Source organism: Notamacropus eugenii, chromosome X (assembly GCF_028372415.1).
Source record: "Notamacropus eugenii isolate mMacEug1 chromosome X, mMacEug1.pri_v2, whole genome shotgun sequence".
NCBI classification, from domain to species: Eukaryota; Metazoa; Chordata; class Mammalia; order Diprotodontia; family Macropodidae; genus Notamacropus; species Notamacropus eugenii.
In genome coordinates, this window is record NC_092879.1 from 8,917,982 (window position 1) to 8,923,987 (window position 6,006).

Sequence of the window (6,006 nt, forward strand, 5' to 3'; positions counted from 1 at the left end):
TTACGAAACCATTGTTCTGGTCAAAATTAGTTCATTCAGAACACAAACAACATTGTCATAATTCAACCGAGGAAATGAGTTCAGGAATTTCTTGTAACTCGTCCGGGACTTTGCTTTTCTAGTTCAGTTGTTTGCTTAATTTTAAGAAAATAGTTGTTTTTTTTCTTCAACTGGATCATTTAGGCATCAGTAGGAACAAAATAACATACACATGTATGTGAGAATCTGAATGAAAAGTGGTCCCTCCTTTTGAGCAGTTAATAGGAATGCAGTAAATTTTCGGCTGAAGACACTGAGCAGTTTGATATCTTTTGAATGCAGCTTCAGAGTCCTTGAAGCTTTATCTATACATAAACAACAAAAATGCAGGTTTTATAAATTTCCCCATGAGAAAGGCTGCATGAACATTGTCAGGCTAGTTGACCATTTCTTAGCTATGCTCTAACATTTCTGTTCACCATTCTGTTGTTTGGGAAGGGTATATTTATACCCCCAGAACATTCCCCCTTCCCCTTCTGAGCTCAGGGTGCCTATTTTCAATTTCCCTATGTGTCAGCCATAAACATGGAAATGACATAACATGAGAATGTCATAATAGGATGAGGTTCATAAAGCAAGAAGAGAGGTGCCATAGTGTCAACTGAAATTATAGTTCCAAGAGGAGGTTCAGGAAGTCTGGGTTTCTTCTACCATTAACAAAGATGTCAAAACATCAGTGTCACATAATGTTCATAAACAATAAGGAAAGAGGGCTCCCATTATTCAAGATAATGTCTAAAATATCATAGAATGCTAAGATAAGGGAAATATCATGTGAAACCTGGTCCTTGTCAGGAGAATGTTTCCAGTCACCTAAATTAAGAAGGAGAGCTTCGTGTTCACTCAGACAGCACACAAGGCATGTCTTTTATGCCAACCATGGTGCTGCTTCTTCCTGGTTAAGCTGGATTTTGGCCATCTTTTGGGAGGCCCAAACAATCCTCAGCTTAAATGCCTCAAGTGAGGGAAACCTCACTAACTCTTATTTAATCCCAACTGATGAGGTTTAGAATTGGGAGAACTGATTCAGTGTGAAACAATTCACTTTGACCTTTCCTTTTAGCCAAGGGGAGGCTTTTATTTTATATGAAACAGCATCATTGGTCTCCTTAGCAAGCAACTTAAGAGAGACTCTGCTATTTGGGGGAGGAATGCTCACCATGATGATAGTATTTTAGAGGTTTTTATGGAAGTTAAAGATTAAAGACAGGAAAGAATGGCGTAGGATGAACGAGACAAAAGGAATTCTTTATAGTTTAAGGATTTAAGGACAGGCAGGAAGATACAGTTACAAATGAAAGGATCCAAGGAACACAGGATGAGGGAGACAAAAGCAATTTTTTTGGTTCAAATTCAAGATAAAGAGGAAAGGACTTTTAGGCACCTTCAGGTTACAGTATGTACTAGGGGTTTCACAAAGTATTGCAAAAGCAACCTTTAATATTATTTTCAATTCTTCAGGCGGTGTTTGTAGCCACATCACGACCTCTGAAGGAAACCCATTCCACTTTGGTGTACCTCTAATTTTTAGAAAGTTTTTTCTTATCTCAGTCAACTTAAACCCATTGCTCCTAGTTCTGTCCCTTGTTTTCAAGCAAAGGAACTTTGATCCTTGCTCTACAGTATCTGTGCTAAATCTTACCTGCTCCTACATGAAGATCCCAAGTTCTTTCAGCTAGTTCTTACATGGCATGAACTCAAGACAGTTTATCATCCTGGTTGGCCTACTCTAGACAACCTTCAGCTTACTGGTGACCTTTCCTAAAATGTGGTCCCAGAACCGAACAAAGTGCTATCTTTTTGGTCTGATCAGGCTAGAGCCTCTCACCTTTCTGCTTCAATAGCTCTATTTGAACAAACACTTTTCGTTAGGTATGGGTGTTTTTTTAAATAATAGATGATGTTATGCCTTTCACTTACATTAATTCCATCTTTTAAAAATGATCTTATTACAATTTAAAGGTTTCTTATGAATGAAAAGGCCAACATAGGGTTTCTGGGTAATTAGTTAGCAATTTCTAAATGAGGCTAGCAAATAACCAACAAATGGATGGTCAGTGGTCTTTCTTGGTAAGGAAAAGCGAAACCACGAAGATTACTGAATTCTTAAGTATCTTTGTAAAAGGAGGTGCCCCTGACCGGTGAAAAATCAACTCTGATTGGGTAGCAATTAATGGGGGAGAGGGAGTTTGGAGATTTGCTGAGAACTTGACTTGATCAGCTACTTCCAGCAATATGGACAAAGGAGTCCATCTCCACTCAGACCCTTCCTGTTGGACCATGAGAGGAGCCTTATGCTTTAGGGCTAGACCTCATCCAGATTACTTTTATTTACACTTCAGTCAGAAATAACTTCTACTAGTTGGGTCCATTCCTGGAGGAATGTTCCCAGAGGATTAGAGCAATCTCTTTATCAACCCTGCACTTCAGAGACTTACTGACCTACTGATCCCAAAATAAGTAAATAGGAAGGCAACAAACCTCGATCCTAATTAGGTTGTTAACATATTAGAAAAATAATCACTTCTCTCAGTTTCTCCTTTTGATGGGGTCCTTGGGTGCTTGTGCTTGGACCCAATTCCAATATCACATTCCTCCCCAGCTTCAAAACACTATCCCTGACAGTTTTCTGCCCAGCCCAGACACTACGCCTAGCAATAACTCATGAGTGGGTCCCAGTAAAAAGCAAAACAAAACAAAACAAAACAAAACTATCTTTCCCTACCCCAAGAACAAGCTGACCTCTGAAGAAATCCTCTTGCAAAAACAGGATTTTCTTGTAACCACAGAATTATCTTGTATTGATACCCACAGTTATTATATGGAATCTAGAGGTCAAGGCAGAGACATCAACTCTCAAAGCTATCTTGGTACAGAGATAACAGACGAAAAATACACCCCTGAGAAACCACTTCCCCTAGTTTACAGTAGTGAATGCATTCAGTGACTAAGGTTGTAAGTTATCATGTAACTAGCACTTTGTCAGATAATGCACTTCTTTTCCTATATAAATTTTAGCATCATTCCTGTTAAGTTGCAAATTCCTTAAGGAATGCAAGTTTTCTTAGGAGACATCCCTGCCATATTGGAGTTACAATAAACCTTTGACAACTTTACTTAGAGAATGTTTGAGTGCATGAATTCATTCAAGATGACCCTGTATGATACTCTGGTATTTGGTGGCTCCCTGAACTCCTTAAACTGCATCAGTTTCAGGACAAAAATTGCAAAGTTCTCTTAGTAGGATTTCTATTTGTCTCTTGAAATTGTTTTGGTAAAGTCTGAGAAATGCATGAAAATATTGTAAGTACAAAGCAACTTCTCTCCTCATTCCCCTCCTTTCGCCCTCCTCCCTATTCCTCCTGTCCCTTTCCCTTTCCCTCTCCCCTTTCTCCTTCCTCTTCAACTCTTCCCCTGTGTCCTTCTCTTCCCTCTCTTCCCCTTCTCCTTTTTCCCACCCCTGACTTCTCTTCCCTGTCCTCCTACTCATCCCTCTTTTCCACTCCCCCTTTGCCTTTCCCTTCTTCTGTTCCCCCTCATCTTCCTCCCCGTCCCTCTACTTCCTCCTCTCCTTCTTCCCCCTCTTCATTCTCCCCCTGCCCTCTCTTTTCCCTGCCTTTTCTCTTCCCCATTTCCTTCTCACCATTCTTTCTTCCTATTCCTTTCTCCCTCCCGTCTGCCTCCTCTTCCCCCCCCACCACTTTCTCCCCCTCAAAGGAAACTCAAAAATCCCCAGGGGAATTGTCATTCTGCCACTGCTGGCCTTACTCTCAACCCCAGGGTGCAGGTACTCCTGCCCACCATTTCTGGCTCCTGCTACCCAACCACAATCACATATGCACATAATTCTTTAAGGGACAAAATGTAGAGGAAGTTATGAATGAAGTGAAAACAGAAGGTTTTCATTTTCCAGAAACCTATTCTCCCAAAAGTAGGAAGGGTAACCTAGTCAATGCCCGTTATGATGTCATGGGAAAAAAGCACCTAATTATACTGCAGCCAGACACAAATTAAAGGTCATCCAAAATGGTTTGTTCCTAGTGTTGGGCAAGTAATCAAAGGCCTAGATATTGCTATGATGGGTATGTGTCCTGGAGAAAAATGAAAAGTGACAACACTTTCTTCTCTGGCCTATGGAAAGGAAGGTTATGGAAGTTTTCTTCCTGCGAACAGGAGAGCATAGCTGGACAAATTAGAAACATGAAAATCAGTTTTACAGAAATCATCATTGACTACTTAGCTTTTTGCTTATAGGTCAGGACAAAGCTTGATTCCACCAGATACAACACTGATTTTCAAGACTGAACTCTCTGCTGTAACCAAAGAACCCTGACACATTGAAACATTTAAACAGATCAATGTGGACAATGACAAGTAACTTTTTGAAATAGAGATCAATTATTCCTTGAAAACGAAATTTGAGGAAGAGGATTAACCATGTGACCAGTCATATCATGATTTTGTGTTAGAAGATAATTTTAAGAAAAATTACACCTATGGAAATCGTTTCAGTTCTTCCAAGAAATATAATTAATATCATCATATATAGCATATCTTTCTAAACTATAGCACATCTTTCTAAATTCACATGGCTATCTTTTGTATTATGTACAAAATTATTTCTATCCAAATTTTGCTTATTTTTTTCTGTAAGGCTGTATAGTGATAACCGTGCAAAACATAAATTTCTGAATTTTATGTAAATTTTTAGTATTAAGTTGTAATGTACCCCTAAACGTAGTGGAAAATTTTAAAATATGTTGTAAGGACAAACTAATGTTTATCACTGTGGAGTGTACAAAATGTCTGTGTTTAAATCCTTAAGCTTCTCAACAGTTTTTCTAAATGTTGATAGTTGTCTTTGAATATTTTGTTACTTATTTTCGTCTCGTGATAATATAGTTTTAAATAATAGAGACATTTCAGTTTGATTTCCCCTCCTCCCCAAGGTGATTGGATGACACAGATTCAGACACAATTCAGATCAATTGATGACCCTTCGAGAGCGGATTCATCACGCAAAATTGATGTCATCTTTCAAATCAGGGACTTATTTTTCTCCTACTAACGTCAAGCATAACTTCAGAACCTGTTCTATTCATAGACTATATCATTTACTAGAAAGATGTCAGGAAGGATAAGTGTTTCCCTATATTTCTCTTAACTAGTAAACTTCAGGATGCGATTTTTCAACAGTTCTTCAATATTTTATATGAACGCTAAAGTTGGTACAACAACTATTTATTCTTATATGTGTGAGATGGGCCTTTCCCTTTTGTATTTGAATTTTCCTGAAGACAAGGATCAGAGGGATCACTGGTTCCAGTTGGAGGAAAATTGAATATTCCACAGGCCTTTTCCATGCAGCATCAAGACTTGTCAAAAATGTATTGACTTGACAGTTTTATTTTTAAACTAATGGATAGTACCTTAAGTCAAAATATTAGCCTAATTGTAGCTGTTAAGTGAACTTAAGTGAACTAGTCATTGTAAAGTCAACAAATGCTGCTTTTTTCAACAATTAAAATAACTGATATTGTTGTAGATAAAAGTAGTTGCTTATAAGTTGGTCCAGTTTTAGTTGAATAATTATTTTGGACAAGAAATCAAAGATGGTTTGCCTACAATAAATGGAAAATAAAAAGAATGCCACTGATAACTTTTAAAGTTGTTTTAAATTTGTATCAAAAAATATATTTTATACTTTTCCTTAAAACGCCTTTAGTGGTGACAAGCTTGGGTATGTTAGGGCAGCAGAGAGATAATGCTACGTCAGTTTCCTGTAGATTCACTGCATTTGGTCAAACAATTCACACATAAAGGTAAGACCACTTAACCACTGACACCTCACGTTACTATTTTAAATATGTTGTTTTTGTTCAGTCCTCTTGTCAGTTGCTCCCAACACTTTGTGAACCTATTTGGGGTCTTCTGGGCCAGGATAATGGAGTGGTTTGCCATTTCCTT

The 6,006-nt window shown here is 38.1% G+C and overlaps 1 pseudogene; it reads left to right on the forward strand.

Moving 5' to 3' along the window:
* The first annotated feature begins 3,915 nt into the window (after positions 1 to 3,915).
* On the forward strand, positions 3,916 to 4,573 carry LOC140515874 (peptidyl-prolyl cis-trans isomerase FKBP7-like; annotated as a pseudogene).
* The last annotated feature ends 1,433 nt before the right edge of the window (positions 4,574 to 6,006 follow it).